Source organism: Ornithorhynchus anatinus, chromosome 1, assembly GCF_004115215.2.
Source record: "Ornithorhynchus anatinus isolate Pmale09 chromosome 1, mOrnAna1.pri.v4, whole genome shotgun sequence".
NCBI classification, from domain to species: domain Eukaryota; kingdom Metazoa; phylum Chordata; class Mammalia; order Monotremata; family Ornithorhynchidae; genus Ornithorhynchus; species Ornithorhynchus anatinus.
Window position 1 is genome coordinate 173,939,786 of NC_041728.1, and position 19,408 is coordinate 173,959,193.

Genomic DNA, 19,408 nt, shown 5'->3' on the forward strand with positions numbered 1-19,408 from the left:
TGAGGCACCGTGGCCCTGAGGTGACAAGCGAATCCTAGGCTCCAGGGTGTCCGCGGCCCCGGGTTCCCCTCGAGGAAGGCGAGCGCATCAACAGTGCTGCCAGGGGTCGGTTGCCGGGAGGAAAGGCCAGGAGGACTGCCTGGTCGGATTCTGGGGGAACCAGGACATGATACCTAGCTGTTTCCCGAATGCAGGACACTCACTCCCGGTCCCAGGGCTGCACCTTGTTCTTTCGCTGGAAGGGATTTTTCATCCACTTCCAGATTCTCAATATGCAGCATGTCCTCTTCTGTCTCATTGGTCTGCCACCTGCTCCCTCTTGGGGCCATATTAAATCTCGCCTGAGGATGAGAGTGCCCAACCCGCAGTACATGGATGTGGGCATGGGGACTGAAACAGGGGGCATGCTGGGTAGCTCCATCTCCAATTCCTCATCGTCGTCGTCCTTGTCATCCTCCTCCTCCTCCTTCTTCCTCTTCTCCTCCGTTTCCTCTTCCTCCTTACACTCCTGCTTCTTCTGCTCCTCCTCCTTCCTCTCCATCTTTTCTTTCCTCTCCACCTCCTCCTCCCTCTCCACCTCCTCCTCCTTCTCTTCCTCCTTCCGCTCTTCCTCCTCCTCCTCCTCCAATTTCTTCGCTTCCTCTTTCTGCTCTCCCCCGTCCTCCTCTGGTTTCCGTTCTCCTCCACATTCTTCTCTTCCTCCTCTTTCTGCTCTTCCACCTCCTTCTCCTCCTCCTTCTGCTCTTCCTCCTCCTCATTTTTCTCTTCTTCTTTTTGTTCTTCCTCCTTCTCCTCCAGTCTCTTCAATTCATCCTTCAGCTCCTCCTCCTCTTTCTTCTCTTCCTCCTCCCCGTCCTCCTCGTTCTCCTCCTCCTTCTTCTTCCCCTCATTTTCCACTTCCCCCTTAAACTCCTCCTTCTCCTTCTCCTCCTCCTCCTCCTGCTTCTCCTTCTCCTCCTCCCTCTCCACCTCCTCCAAATTCTCCTCCTCTCTCTCCTCTTCCTCCTTTGCCTCTTCCTCCTTCTCCTCTTTCCTCTCTTCCTCCCTCTGCTCTCCCTCCTTTCCCACTTCTTTCTTCTCTTCCTCCTTCTTCTCTCCTTCCTTCTCCTCCTCCTTCCCCTTCTTCTCCTCCTTCTCCAGCTTGTCCTCTTCCTTGTCCAGATCCTCCAATTTCTCTTCCTCCCCCACCTTTTCTTCTTTCTCCTCCACCTCATTCCTTCTCCATTCCACTCCCTGCTCCACCATCTCTTTCTCCTCCTCTGCCTCCTCCTCCACCATCTCCTCTTGTGTCTTCTCCTCCTCCTCCGCTGGTACAATTCGACATATTCCAAAGTTTTGATTTACATTCCTCATGGCTGCTAGACGATGGAAACTGTGGAGGCTGAAAGAACGGAGAATTAGGTTCCAGGGTCTCCTGGTTCGTCTCCTCCCCATGCCGCTGCCCCTGACTCCAGGCTGACCTGAGCAGGGTCTCTGACAAGCCCAAGGACCATCGCACAGCACCTCTGCCTGCCCCCCACTACATCCCTCACCCTGAGCCCCCTTGAGGGAGGTCTTTCTCCGTGGGACATTTCGCTGCAGGCGCTCGTCCCCAACGTTGCTGCCATGTCCTGATGGATAGCCGGCCATGGTGGCACAGGCTTGTGGAGGTGCCATGTTAAATGGACTCCACCCTCCTCCTCCCCTCGGAAGGGTAAATCATCGAGGCAACGCTCAGAGTGTTGGGGGGATTGGTGATGAGGTCAGTCACGGCTGGGGAGGGTCAGCGATGGGGGCCGAATAAGGATGGGATGAGGTCTATGAAGGCGATTCAGGTAGAGTGCAGTTCACAGAGGGGGCTCTGAGTGGGGACACACTTCATGACCCTACGGTCCCCCAGTGCAGTCAGTTTGTTTCCTCTGGACCGGTGAAGCCGACGATCCAGGGCTGACTCGGCCCCGTCTGGGCCCCGGAGGGCCTCGAGCCCAGACCTCCCATCGATTCTCCCCGCCGGGTCCACTCCCCACCGGCCCTATCCCTTTCAACCCACTCCCCCTCCGGCCCAGTTCCCTTGTGGTCCACTCTTCCCGTCACCTGATTTTTCCTGCAGACTGACTGTCCCCTCAGATTCCTCCCGGCTGAGGCCACCAGGGAGTGGAGCGGGGCACAAAACTGAGCTCCTCATCTTCCCTCCCAAGCCTTGTCCTCTTCCTGACTTCCCTGTCGCCGTGGATGGTACTACCATCCTTCCCGTCTCTCAGGCCTGCAACCTCGGTGTCATCTTTGACTCGTCTCTCTCTTTCACCCCATACATCCAATCCGTTCCCAAAACCTGCCGGTCTCACCTTGATAATATCGCCAAGACCTGCCCTTTCCTCTCCACCCAAACGGCTACCTTACTGCTACAGGCTCTAGTAATATCCCGACTAGATTACTGTGTCAGCCTTCTCTCTGATCTCCCTCCCTCCCTCCCTCCCTCCATTACAGGCCTTCCTTCTCTTTCCCCTCATACTTACAGTGCTCTGCGCAGACCCTTCCAGAATCCCCTCTGGGTGGGAGGCTGCCTGCTCCCCTCTGCCATGGTGGCTCTGAAAAGAAAGCCATTGGGCAGGAAAACTACAGTCAATGAGGATGGCCGTCCCCCTCAGTCTCCTCCGCTTATCTCTCCCCCGGCCCCAGCCCCCGCCCACCGCATCGGGGGGCTACCTGTGTTGTGTTTTATCATTTGGTCACTCCCGACGTGTCTGCCCCAGGCTTTGGCCCACTGAGCAGAGATCCTGAGGGGTGACCTGATTCCCAGCTCGGGGAGCTTTCCCAGAACTCACTACATTGGTCTGTCCACAGGTGGTGCTCAGTCTATACCCCTCCCATCTTACCACTCCTGCAGTGGGATCACTGACCTTGGAAAACACACCGCAGCATTTCAGGGAGTGAGACCATTCCTCTCCCTCCCTTTGCTGGGCGGGTCTGGCCTCTAGGACCATTAACTGAGCTTGTGTCCTCAATTTAGAGCCTCCCCGTAACCCATTTCTCCCTGGGGGATTCCCCTGTCCTAATGCCCACGGAGACTCCCCTCACCCAGGGGGCGGCAGCAGGTCACAGATGCTCTGCCTGCAGTCAGGACGTCTCACACAGGTTTGGCCGATTCACACGTTTGGGGTCTGGAGAATAACCTCTGGCTTGGTTGGTCCTCGGGATCAGACAGGGACCCGGGGGAGGAAAGGGCCAATGTGGTTATCGCAGTTGCCATGGAGATGACTGTTGCGTAAGGAGATGGGTAAGGTGGGGGCCGGGCCCAGGGGACCTATTCTGAAGGGGCGGAGCTTGTCTTGATCGGGTGGCCTCACGCTAGCGTGGCCTGAGAAGGGGCCATGGACATCACCCAGCCACTGTCGAATTCCCTCCTGGTCCCTTTGTCCTCTCTCTTTCTTCTGATGGTATTTTTAAGCTATTTCTATGTGTCAGACGATGTTCTTACCGCTGGGGTAGATATAAGCTGATCGGGTTGGACCCGTTTAAACCTTATTTTACCAATAAGGAAACTGAGGCCCAGTGAAGTGACTTGCCCAAGGTCACACAGCACACAAGTGGCAGGGCCGGGATTAGAGACCAGGTCATTCGGGCTCCTAGGCCTGTGCTCTATCCACTAGGTCATGCTACCCTTCATTCATTCATTCAATCATATTTAGTGAGTGCTTACTGTGTTCAGAGCACTATACTAAGCGTACTTCTCTCCCCAACTTCCCGTCCACATCCACTACTCAGAATACAGAAAAGATCAAAGGACCAAAGAATCGTTATAATATCTGGGGGATTTGGTAAACTCTTACAGTGTGCCCAACGCTGCACTAAAAGTCCCAGGGTAGGTAATAATGATAGTGCTGGTGGTATTGGTTAAGCGCTTACTATGTGCAAAGCATAATGATGGTAACTGTGGCATTTGTTAAATGCTTACTATGTGCTGGGCACTGCTCTCACAACAGGGGTAGATACAGGCAAATCGGGTTGGACACAGACCCTGTCCAACATGGGGCTCACAATCTTAATCCCCATTTACAGCTGAAGTAACTGAGGCACAAAGAATTCAATCGACTTGCCCGAGATCACAGAGCAGACGGGTGACAGAGTAGGGATTAGAACCCACGAACCTCTGATTCCCAGACCCGAGCTTTATCCACTACACCACGCAGAAAGCAATCAATCCATCAATGGTATACGTTAAGCGCTCATCTGGACCGCAGGAGCCAAACGCCTGAAGGAATGATCGGGGTTTCCCTTTCTATAGCCTTTGCTTGATTTCCAAAGCCTTTTGCAGCTTTGGCATCCATTTGACCTGGAGGTGAAACATGAATGTGCCCAGATTTGGCCTTTGCTGATGGGATATCCATCACTTCATTATTTTCATTTCTATCTCCCCTTCTTAACTGTAAGCACAGTGTGAGCAGGGAATGTGTTAGCCAACTCTCTTGTAGAGTACTCACCCAATTGCTTAATTCAGTACTCTGCAGGCAAGAGGCACTTAACAAACAGCATTGATTGATCCATTGATTAATATTGATGGGTGGGTCCAATATCCTTTTCTTATCTTTGACTCCACTCTCACGCGTTCCCTCGGAATAACCTGCTTCTCATTCAGATGGCATTTGACTCCTTCTGGGAATCCCAAGATCTTCCTAACCTCAATGCCACTGGATCTAGATGGGATTCAGTCTGGCCTAGTGCAAACTGCCCTGGCCTGGGAGTCAGAAGGACCTGTGCGGCGATCGTCGTTCCACCACTTGATCGTTGTGTGACCTTGGGCAACTCACTTCTCTCCCCTATGCCTCAATACCCTCAACTGCAAAATGAGGATTCAGTATCTGTTGGGCCTCCTTCTTAGACTGTGAGACCCATGTGGGACCTGCTTATCTTGTATCTACCATAGCACTTAGTACTGTACTGTAGAGCAAGTAGTGCAGTCTTTGGAATATAGAAGGAGTTTAACAAATACAATTTTTATTATTATCATCAGTATTATAATTAATTTTTGACTTCGTTCCATGTGAACAGGCCCTTTCCTGAACCCTATCCGATTGCATTTATCGGTCTTATCATTGTAATGTGATGGCCAAGGCCAGTGGAGTTAGTAGCCATGACCCCTGCCCTCAGGCCACTTGCAGTGTACTATGTAGACTGTGCTTAGTACTGTGCTCTGCACACAGTAAATGCTCGATAAATACGATTGAATGAATATGTAGAGGGTCCAGGTCTGATGTACTCACTCCACCCTCAGCCCCACAGCTCTTATGTAACATGGCATAGTGTATAGAGCATGGACCTGGGAATCGAAAGGTAATGGATTCCAATCCTGGCTCCTCCTCTTGTCTGCTGTGTGACCTTGCGCCAGTCACTTAACTTATCTGTGCCTCGGTTACCTCATCTGTAAATGGGAATTGAGACTGTGAGTCCCATGTGGGATGATGGATGGCTTGTCATTCATTCATTCATTCAATAGTATTTATTGAGCGCTTACTATGTGCAGAGCACTGTACTAAGCGCTTGGGATGAACAAGTCGGCAACAGATAGAGACAGTCCCTGCCGTTTGACGGGCTTACAGTCTAATCGGGGGAGACGGACAGACAAGAACAATGGCACTAAACAGCCTCAAGGGGAAGAACATCTCGTAAAAACAATGGCAACTAAATAGAATCAAGGCGATGTACAATTCATTAACAAAATAAATAGGGTAACGAAAATATATACAGTTGAGCGGACAAGTACAGTGCTGTGGGGATGGGAAGGGAGAGGTGGAGGAGCAGAGGGAAAAGGGGAAAATGAGGTTTTAGCTGCGGAGAGGTAAAGGGGGGATGGCAGAGGGAGTAGAGGGGGAAGAGGAGCTCAGTCTGGGAACGCCTCTTGGAGGAGGTGATTTTTAAGTAAGGTTTTGAAGAGGGAAAGAGAATCAGTTTGGCGGAGGTTAGGAGGGAGGGCATTCCAGGACCGCGGGAGGACGTGACCCAGGGGTCGACGGTGGGATAGGCGAGACCGAGGGACGGTGAGGAGGTGGGCGGCAGAGGAGCGGAGCGTGCGGGGTGGGCGGTAGAAAGAGAGAAGGGAGGAGAGGTATGAAGGGGCAAGGTGATGGAGAGCCTTGAAGCCTAGAGTGAGGAGTTTTTGTTTGGAGCGGAGGTCGATAGGCAACCACTGGAGTTGTTTAAGAAGGGGAGTGACATGCCCAGATCGTTTCTGCAGGAAGATGAGCCGGGCAGCGGAGTGAAGAATAGACCGGAGCGGGGCGAGAGAGGAGGAAGGGAGGTCAGAGAGAAGGCTGACACAGTAGTCTAGCCGGGATATAACGAGAGCCCGTAATAGTAAGGTAGCCGTTTGGGTGGAGAGGAAAGGGCGGATCTTGGCGATATTGTAGAGGTGAAACCGGCAGGTCTCGGTAACGGATAGGATGTGTGGGGTGAACGAGAGGGACGAGTCAAGGATGACACCGAGATTGCGGGCCTGCGGGACGGGAAGGATGGTCGTGCCATCCACGGTGATAGAGAAGTCTGGGAGAGGACCGGGTTTGGGAGGGAAGATGAGGAGCTCAGTCTTGCTCATGTTGAGTTTTAGGTGGCGGGCCGACATCCAGGTGGAGACGTCCCGGAGGCAGGAGGAGATGCGAGCCTGAAGGGAGGGGGAGAGGACAGGGGCGGAGATGTAGATCTGCGTGTCATCTGCGTAGAGATGGTAGTCAAAGCCGTGAGAGCGGATGAGTTCACCGAGGGAGTGAGTGTAAATGGAGAACAGAAGAGGGCCAAGAACTGACCCTTCACTCCAGCGCTTAGCCCAGTGCTTGGGAGGTAGTAAGCGCTTAAGAGATACCATCGTTATTATCATTCTAAAGATAAACAAATATATTTAGGAGCAAATTAAACCAAAGTCTTCGCAAGGCCAAATGACTTGATTTTGATTAATGTATTTTGGACACAGTCAAGATGACTGATTCTCTGGAGAAGACACTAATACTAGAAAAAATCCAGGGAAAAGATGGAAGAGGCCGGCCTACAGCTAGATGGATAGAGACCGTAATAACGATAACGGAATAACCGTTAGGTTGTAGATTTTGGTAGAGAACAGGGCCCCCTGGAGAATATATATCCATGGAGTCGCTATGAATGGAACCCGACTCGGCGTCACTTAAGAATTATTATTATCTGTGATTCGTTCACTTATACTAATATCTGTTTGCCCCTCTAGACTGGAAGCTTGTTGTGGGTAGGGAATGTGTCTGTTATATTGTTACAGTGTACCTTCCCAAGCGCTAAGTACAGTGCTTTCCATACCGTAAGCATTCCATAAATAGGATTGACTGGCTGACTGACTGACAGAAGAGGAATCGGGTGGAGAGATGATTGAGCTTATCTCCAGGATTCCGTGATCTTGGCTCTCTCTTCTCCTTGCCTGCCATCGGCTAGACAGCCATCTACTCTGGACAGAGAGTGAGGCACAGTTGCCTACAGAGGACAGGTCTATGCTGAACTAGTGGGGAGATAACATCTTGGGGCTCTACAGGATGGACCACACTGCCTTGTGAAAAAGAACCATCGCCATTGTAATCCATGTCAAGTAATAATAATAATGATATTAATAATAATACTTGTGGTATTTATTAAGTGCCTACTCTGTGCCAGGCACTCAATCAGTCATTCGATCTCTGCTAGTTACTACGTGCCCAGCACTGTGCTGTGTGAGGGAGTTCAGTAGGGTTAGGAAGCACGATCCCTGCCCTAAAGAAATTTACGGTCTATTGTGTGCGGACCACCATGCCAAACGCTTGGGACGATCCTGTGGGGTTGGTAGACATGATCCCTGCCCTCAGGGAACTAACAGGCATCTGTGTGGCCTGAGTTGGGATTCTGGGCATGATTGCTAATAAGGCAGGCTGAGGTCAGGGCAGATCCCGGGACAATGACCGGGAGGGCAGGCCCTGGTCGCTTCTTGGAGCGAGGTCCCGCAAGGCAGGCTGTGGTCGGATAGCGGGGCGATGGTCAGAAGGGAAAGCTGAGGTTAGGTTTTGGTGCAAGGGCAGGGAGGGCAGGCTGAGTTGGGGTCCTGGAGGTGCTCCCTGGGAAGGCCGGTTTGGGGAAGGTGGCAGGTGGGCCTTCCTGGCAGTCGAGAAGAGGGGGCATGGGGTGTGGGCCGGGTAATGGCAGGGACCCTGGCGCTTCCAGGAGATGTATGGATTGTGTTCACTTGCTGCCCTGGAATTGAATCCTTTGCCATACCTTCCCTGACCTCAGGAACAGGGTCCCCACTCCACAGAGGATCAGTAGCAGTCTTGCGAGCGAAGCCCAGGTCCCATCACCTTCCTCCTTTCCTGACACGAGGTGACACCTGTCAGAAGGGGATGAGACTTGTTTGCGGGGCGAGGGCAGTGCGGGCAGGATGGGCAGGGCCTGTACAAGGCAGAACCCAGTAGGGGGTCATCGAGGAGGCAATCACAGGGGCCCCCTTGAGGGAGGTCTTTCTCTGCTGGACATTTCGCTGCCGGCGCTGGACCTCAATGGTGATGCCGTGTCCCCACTGCTAGCCAGCGATGGTGGCACGGGCTTCTGGAGGTGCCATGATAAATGGATTCCACTCTCCTCCTGCCCTACCCAGCGATGTCCACCAAGAGGGGAGGGGTACCCATTTTCTTGTCAGGGGGTGGCATGGGCGGGGCCCAGAAAGGGTTCACGGAGGGGGAAATCATCGAGGCAACACACAGAGTGTCGGGGGCCTCGGTGTAGGGGGCATCGGTGACAAGGTCAGTCATGGTTGGGGAGGGGCAGCGATGAGGCCAGGGTAAGGATGGGATGAGGCCTGTAGGGGCGAGTCAGGTAGGGAGCAGGTTGCGGAAGGGGCTCTTAGTCGGGACACACCTCATGACCCTCCGGTCTCCCAGTGCAGTGGGTTTGTTTCCTCAAGACTGGTGAAGCCGACGATCCTAGGCTGACTAGGCCCCGTCTGGCAACGGGAGGACCTCGAGCCCAGGCCGCGCCCAATCCTCCCCAGCCCTCTTCCCTTCCACCCCACTCCCTCTCCGGCCAAGTTTCCTCCTGCTCCACTCTTCCCGTCACCTGATTTTTCCACAGACTGAGTGTCCCCTCAGAGTCCTCCCAGCTGTGATCGCCAGGGGGTGGGCAGGGCCTTAGAACAGTGCTCTGCAGCTCAGTATATAAACATACAGATATATTTCATGGTGTTTCATCAGCAGTTACTATGTGCCAGGAACTGAACCCTGGGATTAGACGCAAACTAGTCAGATTGGACGCAGTCCCAGTTTTACATGGAACTCATAGCTTTAATCCCCATTTAACAGATAAGGTAAATGAGGCCCAGAGAAGTTAAGTGACTTTCCCAAAGTCTACGACTACTACTAATAATAAAGAAATTTGTTAAGTGCTTACCATGTGACAAGCACCGTTGTAAACTTGGAACAGCTAAAATGGAGAACTTTGAAGATGGGTTGGGACTGAGTTCTGGAAGAATTGTGTATGGCAGGGAAGAGGAGGAAATAGCATGAGTAAGGGATAGGTGGTGCGCAAGATGTGGGTGGCAGTTAGGAGAAACTGCATGCATCTTATGTATGCATCTTAATACGTATAAACACTTGTAATGTGCAGAGTGCTTTACTGAGTTCTGGCTAAGAATGCACAGGTGGTTAGTAGACATGGCTCCTGGCCTTCTGTGGGAGGTGAGCTTGAAGAGTGGAGGTGGAAAGAGGTGGGTGAAGTACAAGACGGTGGAAGGCCTTGAAGCTCTCCTACTTCATTTGAGATCGCCGAGTCAGTCTGTGGTGATTTGGGGATAAGGAGAGATTCCTGTGAGTCGTCCATTTCATTCATTCCACCGTGAGGTAGTCATGCTGGGAAGGACGCTAAAACCTGGGAGTGGACCTGTCCACAGGTTCATCGAAAGATAATAATAATAGTGGTATTTTTATGGTATCTGTTAAGCACTTCCTATCTTCCAGGCATTTTTCTAAGCACTGGGGTAGATACAAGGTAATCAGGTTGGACAAAGTCGATGTCCCACATGAGGCTCATAGTCATTCATTCATTCAATGGTATTTATTGAGTGCTTATTATGTGCAGAGCACTGTACTGAGCACTTGCAATGCTCTCAATCCCCATTGTACAGATGAGGTAACTGAGGCACAGAGAAGTAAAGTGACTTGCCCAAGATCACACAGCAGAGCAGTGACACTGCTTAACTACAATTTCTATGCCGATGATACCCAAATCTACATCTCCTTCCCTGAGCTCTCTCCCTTTCTCTAGGCTTACATCTCCTCCTGCCTACAAGACATCTCTACTTGGATGTCCTCCTGTCACGTCAAACTTAACGTGTCCAAAACAGAGCTCCTTATCTTCCCCCCCAAACCCTGTCTTCTCCCGGACTTTCCCATCACTCTAAATGGCACCATCATCCTTCCCATCTACCGCGGCCATAACCTTGGTGTTATTCTTGACTTCTCTGTCTCATTCAACTTATATACTTAATATCACCAAATCCTGTTGTTCCCAGCCTTCACAACATCCCTAAAATGTGCCCTTTCCTCTCCATCCAAACTGCTTCTGGGTTGCTACAATCACTCATATCACGCCACCTACATTACTGCATCAACCTTCTTGCTGACCTCCTAACCTCAAGCTTCTTGCCACTCCAGTCCATACTTCATTCTACTGCCTGGATCATCTTTCTACAGAATCGTCGAGGGCATATCAACCCGCTCCTCAAAACTCTCAAGTGGTTGCCTATCCACCTCTGAATCAAACAAAAACTCCTTGCCATTAGCTTAACATCTCTTCATTATCTTGCCCCCTCCTACTTCACCTCATTTCTCTCCTTCAACAACCCAGCCCGCACACTTCATTCCTCTGGTGCTAACCTTCTCACTCTGCCTTGTTCTCACCTGTCTCACTGCCAATCCCTGGCATACATCCTACTTCTGGTCTGGAACGCCCTCCCTCCTCAAATCTGCCATAAAATTACTCTCCCCCGTTCAAAGCCTAATTGAAAGCACATCACCTCCAACAGTCCTTTCCAGACTAAGCCCCACTTTTCTCCATCACCTATTCCCTACTGAGTCACCCTGGCTTGCTCCCTCTGCTCTTCCACCTCTCTCCCTACCTCACAACACTTTTGTATATATCTGAAATTATATTTATTTATACTGATGTCTTTTTATTTGCATTGAAGTCTAACCCCGCCCCTCGCCTCCCCAGCCCCTGGATTGTAACTCGTGGAGGACAGGGATTGTCACCCTTTTTTTCTGTGTTGTAGTTTCCCAAGCAGTTAGTACAGTGGTCTGCACATAATAAATACATTTGCATGAATGAATGAATGAATGAAATGACCTAAGCAGTAACTCAAGTGCAAATTCCCTTTTCCTTCTTTATGAATCAATCAATGGTATTTACTGAAGACTTCAAGTGTCCAGAGTGCTTTATATTCATTCAATTAATTCAGTTGTATTGAGCTCTTAATGTATGCAGAGCACTGTATTAAACACTTATTTTAAAGTGCAGTCAAGTCCTTTCTGATTCGTCGACTCCATGGAAATATTTTTTCCAGAACGTCCTGTCCTCTGCCATAATCCGTAATCTTTCTAATGGGTTTTCTGTTATTGTTCTTATGGTCTCCAGCCATCCAACTGCCATTCTGTCTCTTCCCCATTTTCCCTGGACGTTTCCCGGCATTAGTGTCTTCTCCAGAGAATCAGTCCTTCTGATTATGTGTCCAACTAATCTTAGTTGAGTTTATTTGGCCTTCCAAAGACCACTTTGGTTTAATTTGCTTGAAAGTCCATTTGTTTTTTGTTTTTTTTAACAGACAGTCCTGGTATTCACAAAAGTCTTCATCTGAACCACATTTCAAAGAATCACTGTTCTTTCTATCCTGTTTATTCACTGTCCAGCTTTCAGATCCGTACATTGTCACTGGAAACACTATAGAGTTGACAATTTGTATTTTTGTGGTAATTGTTACATCAGCACACCTGATGACTTTTTCCAGGCTCTTCATAGCGAGTCTCCCTAACGTTAATCTTTGGTGTATTTCTTGGCTACTAGTTCCTTTCTTATTGATTATCGATCCCAGGAGAGAAAAATTGTCATCTATTTCATCCTCTCCATCCTCTACAAATGAGTTCAAAGTTCCAGTTGTCATGATCTTTGTTTTGCTGACACTGAAATATAGCCCCATCTTTTTGCTCTGCTCCTTAACTTATAATAATAAACCCTTCAAATCTTCCTCTCACTCTGGTAGTAGGATTGTATCATCAGCATAACGAAGGCTGTTTATAGACCTTCTTCCAATCTTTGCTCCTCCTTCATCTTCATCCAATCCGGCTTCTCTCATTAGGTATTAGGTGTAAAGGATGAAGAAATAAGGTGATGAGATACATCCTTGCCTTAACCCCTTTCTGATGGGAACCCAATATGTTTCTCCATATACATGGACAGAACATTTCTGTGGAAAAACACTCCAGGCAGCAGAATGACCTAATTGAACGGAGTGGGGAGAGACCGGAGGCAGTGAGGTCAGCGAGGAGGCTGATAGAGTAATTAAGGCAGGATAGGATAAATGCTTGGATTAACGTGGTAGCAGGCCAGAATAAGTTTGTAACCTTCATTTTACGCATGAGGGGATTGAGCAATGGAGAATTAAGGGGCTTGGCCAAGGTCACACTGCAGGGAAAGCAGCAGAGTTTATTAGAATCCAGGTCTCTGGACTCCCAGACCCGTGCTCTTTCTGCTAGGTCATGCTATTCCTAGAAAAAGAAGTCGAGACCCCCCAAGAGATTAACAAAATTCATTCAGTTGTATTTATTGAGCACTCCCTGTGTGCAGAGCATTGTACTATGCAATTGGAAAGTACAATTTGACAACTTATAGAGACAATCCCTACCCACCAATGGACTCGCAGTCCAGAGGGGGGAGACAGACAACAAAACAATACAAGTAGACAGGCATCAATACTATCAAGATGAATAAATAGAATCAGATATATACACATCATTAATAAAATGAATAGAACAATAAATGTGTACATATATACCTAAGTGCTGTGTGGCCGGGACAGGGGATGACCAGAGGGAAGGAGTAGGGGCGATGGGGAGAGGAGGAGGAGTAGAGGAAAATCAACCTGCTGTAGGTGGACAAGATACTTAGACTACGGGTGAGATGGTTGCTTACTTACTATGAAAATACTTGAAAATATAACAAAAATGGTAAGATTATGGCAGTTCCATTTAACTAGTGTCATCAGTTCAACTAATAGTCACAGGAGAAGAAAGGCATCAGAATGGGACAAGGACAAAAATTGGATTTGCCTATCCCTGTCCTAGAGAGAGAAGCAGTGAGACTGAAGCAATACATCAATAATATTCACTGAGCACATGCACTGTGTTAACCGAACCCCTAAATCTGCCCATTCCCCTCGACCCTAACTGCTACTGTGTTAATCCAAGTATTTATCCTACCCTGCCTTGATTACTCTCCTCTCAGGACCACATGCAGAGTTTCCAATACTCTTTCATTCTCAGATACAAGAGGGAGAGTCAAGCAGGGGCCAACCATTCCACTCCTAGCTTGGGCATTGTCTAGAGAGTGGAAGGCAATCAGCTACAAGTCAAAACTCACCAGGGCTGGGCAGCAGCGGCATGGGAGAGAGTTGAGGGTGGAGAGTCATGTAGTGGATAGAGCATGGGCCTGGGAGTCAGAAGGTCATGGGTTCTAATCCCTGCTGCACTGCTCATTTGCTGTGTGAGCTTGGGCAAGTCACTTCACTTCTCTGTGCTTCAGTTACCTCATCTGTAAAATGGGTAATTGATACAGTGAACCCCAAGTGGGACAAGTGAGAGTGTTCAATTCGATTTGCTTTAATCCATCCCAGTGTTTAATACTGTGCCCAGCCCTTAGGAAGTGCTTAACAAATACTATCATTTTAATTATTATTATTACTACTGCCCAGAAGAAGGCAAAGGCAAACCTGTATTTTTATCAGGAAAATTCCATGGATACACTGCCAGAAGGATTGCACATGGAGGTGGGATGTTCTAGGAGAGATGTGTCCATGAAGCTGCTGTCGGTTGGAGATGACTCGACAGCATAAGACAAGACTTGATTACTGCTTCAACCTCCTTGTTGACCTCTCTACCTCCGGTCTTTCCCCATATCAGTCCACGTTCCCCGACTCCTCAAGAAGCTCCAGTGGTTTTGCCCATCCACCTCTGCATCAGACAGAAATATTCTTACCATTATCATGAAAGCAGCACTCAATCACCTTGCCCTCTCCTAGCTAACCTCGCTTCTCTCCTACCACAATCCAGCCCGTCTGCACTTTGCTCCTCTAATGCCAAACTACTCACTGTACCTCAATCTCATCAATTTTGCCGCCGAACCTTCCCCTCTGGCCTGGAATTCCCTCCCTGATCATATCCAACAGATGATCACTCTCCTCACCTTCAAAGCCTCAATGAAGGCGCATCTCCTTCGAGAGGCCTCTCCCCACTAAGTTCTTATTTCCTCTTCTCCCACTTCCTTCTGTGTCTCCCATGCACTTGGTTTTGTTCCCAATGAGGGGAGAGTCCCAGACGCGAGAGGCAGAGAATTCTTCCAGACCCTGTACTCCATCTCTTGGTGAAAATCCCCGCTATGGGAAGCCAAGTGAGAGCTGAGGGAGAGGGCCCCAGGGAATCCAGCTCCAACCTTGGATCACAGGAACCTCCACCAAGGGGACTCAATTGTTTTGACTTCTGGAGAGGGAAGGTGCTCCAAATAGGGCAGTCTTTAGGTGACTCACCGTATTGTTCTGTTGGGATTGAATTTATTGACGGTGACTCATTCTGCCCAATTGCCAACCTAACTGCTCCAGCACTTGGAATGAGAGAACGAGTGAGCCACCATCTGCCGAGCCCAGGGGTGACGAGGTTTGAGGGGCCGGTCTTGGACTGGAGTTGGTCCTGGGCCCTGAGACGACCCTTCCCTCCAGGCCCGAGGGGTGGACTTGTGCGGCCATGGTCAGCGCTCGCTGGGTCCCAGAATGGCCATGGCAGACATGGTGGGTCCCGCGTCGGCCAGATGCACTGTCGCTGAGGGCGGAGGCTGGTGGGGAACCCGGTGACCGGGCCCTGGTCTGACGAGGCCTTGGGCGGTGGTCCCGAAGAACTGTCCCGGGCCGCGGACCGCAGGGCAGTTTGAGGCATCTGGCCCTCTTGTGGATTAGGTTGGCCTGTTACTATATGTCCTCTCCTAAGTGCTCAGTATAGTGCTCTGTAGGCAGTAGATTGTCAGCTCCTTGCAGAAAGGAATGGTATCCTTTAACTCTATTGTACTTTCCTAAATGTTGGATACGGCGTTCTGCACACAGCAGACTCTAATGTCTTAGAGGGAAAGGATCATGCCTACTATCTCTACCATAATCTCCCAAATGCTTAGTACAGAGTTTTTCAGCCACTAGACTATAGGCTCCTTGAGAAGCAGCACGGCATAGTGGATGGAGTCAAAAGGTCATGAGTTCTAATCCCGACTCCACCAGTGGTCTTCTGTGTAGCCTTGGGCAATCAGTTCACTTCTCTGGGCCTCAGTTCCCTTATCTGTAAAATGGAGATTAAGATTCATTTATTCAATAGTATTTATTGAGGGTCCTCTATGTGCAGAGCACTTTACTAAGCACTTGAGTCCTAAGATGATGAGTCCTAGGTGGAACAGGGACTGTCTCCAGCCCTATTTCCTTGCATCCTCCCTAGTGCTAAATACAATTCTTAGCGCATAGTAAGCGCTTAACATATACTACAATTTTCATTATCAATTATTGATGAAAAGGGTCATGTTTTTTAACTCTATTGTGATAATGATAATAATGATAATTACGGTATTAGTTAAGTGTCTACTATGTGCCAAGCACTGTTTTAAGCACTGGGGTAGATACAGGGCATTCAGGTGGTCCCATTCATTTATTCATTCAATAGTATTTATTGAGCGCTTACTATGTGCAGAGCACTGTACTAAGCGCTTGGAATGAACAAGTCGGCAACAGATAGAGACAGTCCCTGCTGTTTGACGGGCTTACAGTCTAATCGGGGGAGACGGACAGACGAGAACAATGGCAGTAAATAGAGTCGAGGGGAAGAACATCTCGTAAAAACAATGGCAACTAAATAGAATCAAGGCAATGTACAATTCATTAACAAAATAAATAGGGTAATGGAAATATATACAGTTGAGCGGACGAGTACAGTGCTGTGGGGATGGGAAGGGAGGGGGGAGGAACAGAGGGAAAGGGGGAAAAGAGGGTTTAGCTGCAGAGAGGTAAAGGGGGGGTGGTAGAGGGAGTAGAGGGAGAAGAGGAGCTCAGTCTGGGAAGGCCTCTTGGAGGGGGTGAGTTTTAAGTAGGGTTTTGAAGAGGGGAAGAGAATCAGTTTGGAAGAGGTGAGGAGGGAGGGCGTTCCAGGACCGCGGGAGGACGTGGCCCGGGGGTGGACGGTGGGATAGGCGAGACCGAGGGACGGTGAGGAGGTGGGCGGCAGAGGAGCAGAGCGTGCGGGGTGGGGGGTAGAAAGAGAGAAGGGAGGAGAGGTAAGAAGGGGCAAGGTGATGTAGAGCCTTGAAGCCTAGAGTGAGGAGTTTTTGTTTGGAGCGGAGGTTGATAGGCAACCACTGGAGTTGTTTAAGAGGGGGAGTGACATGTCCAGATCGTTTCTGCAGGAAGATGAGCCGGGCAGCGGAGTGAAGAATAGACTGGAGCGGGGCGAGAGAGGAGGAAGGGAGGTCAGAGAGAAGGCTGACACAGTAGTCTAGCCGGGATATAACGAGAGCCTGTAACAGTAAGGTAGCCGTTTGGGTGGAGAGGAATGGGCGGATCTTGGCGATATTGTAAAGGTGAAACCGGCAGCTCTCGGTAACAGATAGGATGTGTGGGGTGAACGAGAGAGACGAGTCAAGGATGACACCAAGATCGCGGGCCTGAGAGACGGGAAGGATGGTCGTGCCATCCACGGTGATAGGGAAGTCTGGGAGAGGACCGGGTTTGGGAGGGAAGATGAGGAGCTCAGTCTTGCTCATGTTGAGTTTTAGGTGGCGGGCCGACATCCAGGTGGAGACGTCCTGGAGGCAGGAGGAGATGCGAGCCTGAAGGGCGGGGGAGAGGACAGGGGCAGAGATGTAGATCTGCGTGTCATCTGCGTAGAGATGGTAGTCAAAGCCGTGAGAGCGAATGAGTTCAACGAGGGAGTGAGTGTAAATGGAGAACAGAAGAGGGCCAAGAACTGACCCTTGAGGAACTCCAACAGTTCATTCATTCATTCATTCATTCAATAGTATTTATTGAGCGCTTACTATGTGCAGAGCATTGTACTAAGCGCTTGGGATGAACAAGTCGGCAACAGATAGAGACAGTCCCTGCCGTTTGACGGGCTTACAGTCTATTCGGGGGAGACGGACAGACAAGAACAATGGCAATAAACAGCGTCAAGGGGAAGAACATCTCGTAAAAACAATGGCAACTAAATAGAATCAAGGCGATGTACAATTCATTAACAAAATAAATAGGGTAACGAAAATATATACAGTTGAGCGGACGAGTACAGTGCTGTGGGGATGGGAAGGGAGAACAGTTAAAGGATGGGAGGGGGAGGAGGCGCCAGCAAAGGAGACCGAGAGTGACCGGCCAGAGAGGTAAGAGGAGAGCCAGGAGAGGACGGAGTCCGTGAAGTCAAGGTGAGATAAGGTATGGAGGAGGAGGGGATGGTCGACAGTGTCAAAGGCAGCAGAGAGGTCAAGGAGGATCAGAATGGAGTAGGAGCCATTGAATTTGGCAAAAAGGAGGTCATGGGTGACCTTAGAGAGAGCAGTCTTGGTACAGTGGAGGGGACGGAAGCCAGTTTGGAGAGGGTCTAGGAGAGAATGGGAGTTCCATCCCACATGGGGCTCACAGTCTTAATCCCCATTTTCCAGATGAGGCAACTGAGGCACAGAGAAGTTGGGCAGCTTGCCCAAGGTCACACAACGTACCTGTATTCTGCACAGACAGTAGATTGTCAGCTCCTTGAGGACAGGGATCTTATTTAATCTCTACCTCATCGGTCTCCAGACTTGGTGATATCCAGTTATTGGTCATGTCCTCTGCCCGAAGGAATCTTGCCAGGGGAATGGGGAATGAGGAAGGAGAAGGGGGAAAATCAATCAATCAATCTCATTTACTGATCACTTACTATGTGCAGAATGCTATACTAAGCACTTAGGAGCGTAATAATAATAATGAAAATGACGGTATTGGTTAAGTGCTTACTCCCAAGCACTGTCCTAAGCCCATGGGGAGATACAAGTTTATCAAGTTGTCTCAAGTGGGACACAGTCTTAATTCCCTTTTTACACATGAGGCAGCTGAGGCACAGAGCAGTGAAGTGACTTGCCCGAAGTCACACAGCTGACAAGTGGTGGAGCCGGGAGTAGAACCCACGACTTCTGATTCCCAAGACCATGCTCTTTCCACTAAGCCACGCTGCATCTCTACTGGGGCTTAGTAATGATAATAATGTTGGTATTTGTTAAGCGCTTACTATGTGCAAAGCACTGTTCTCAGCGCTGGGGTAGACACAAGGGAATCAGGTTGTCCCACGTGAGGCTCACAGTTAATCCCCATTTTACAGATGAGGTCACTGAGGCACAGTGAAGTGACTTGCCCACAGTCACACCACTGACAAGCGGCAGAGCTGGGATTTGAACTCACGACCTCTGACTCCAAAGCCCTGGCTCTTTCCACTGAGCCACGCTGCTTCTCTACAGTGCCTGGCACATAGTAAGTGCTTAACGGATTATTACAATTCATTAGAATTAGCAGGCATATTCCCTGACCATAATGAGATTGCACGCTAGTTGGGAGACAGACATTCTTGTCCTGTCTTATGCCGCCAAGTCATCTCTGACCCAAGTGGCGCCAGGGTCATATCTCTCCCATAGCGCTCCACCTCCATCTGCCATCGTTCTGGTACCGGATCCATAAAATTTTCTTGGTAAAGATCCAAAAATGGTTTCCCAGTGCCTCCTTCAGAGCAGTCAACTTGAGTCTCTGCCCTCAACTCTCTCCCATGCTGCTGCAGCCCAGCGTAGGGGAGTATTGACTTGTGGCAGATTGCCATCCACTCACGACCCAGTGACCAAGTTAGGAATGGAACAGGTAGGCCTCTGCTTGACTCTCCTTCCCTTAGTCAGAATGGTGGCGTACTGGGACCTCTCCAGATGCGACCCCAGGAGGGGTGACAGACATTAATATGAATAAATAATGAATTCATAATATATGGGGGAAAGGGGAGCAGGCAAGAGAAGGAAAAAATGAAACATTAAAAAGGAGGGTCATGAAGAGGATAGGGGCCTTGATGTCCCCTGGAGGCAAAGGGCAGTTATCGGGTTT

The 19,408-nt window shown here is 49.8% G+C and overlaps 1 long non-coding RNA gene across 1 annotated transcript; it reads right to left on the reverse strand.

The window, feature by feature from the left end:
- Window positions 1–1,263: 1,263 nt before the first annotated feature.
- Window positions 1,264–3,209, reverse strand: LOC114814692. Its single transcript, XR_003762466.2, has 3 exons — window positions 3,058–3,209; window positions 2,496–2,567; window positions 1,264–1,381 (listed from the first exon to the last, which is right to left on the reverse strand). It is a non-coding gene; the product is annotated as an uncharacterized LOC114814692 (long non-coding RNA).
- Between the last annotated feature and the right edge of the window lie 16,199 nt (window positions 3,210–19,408).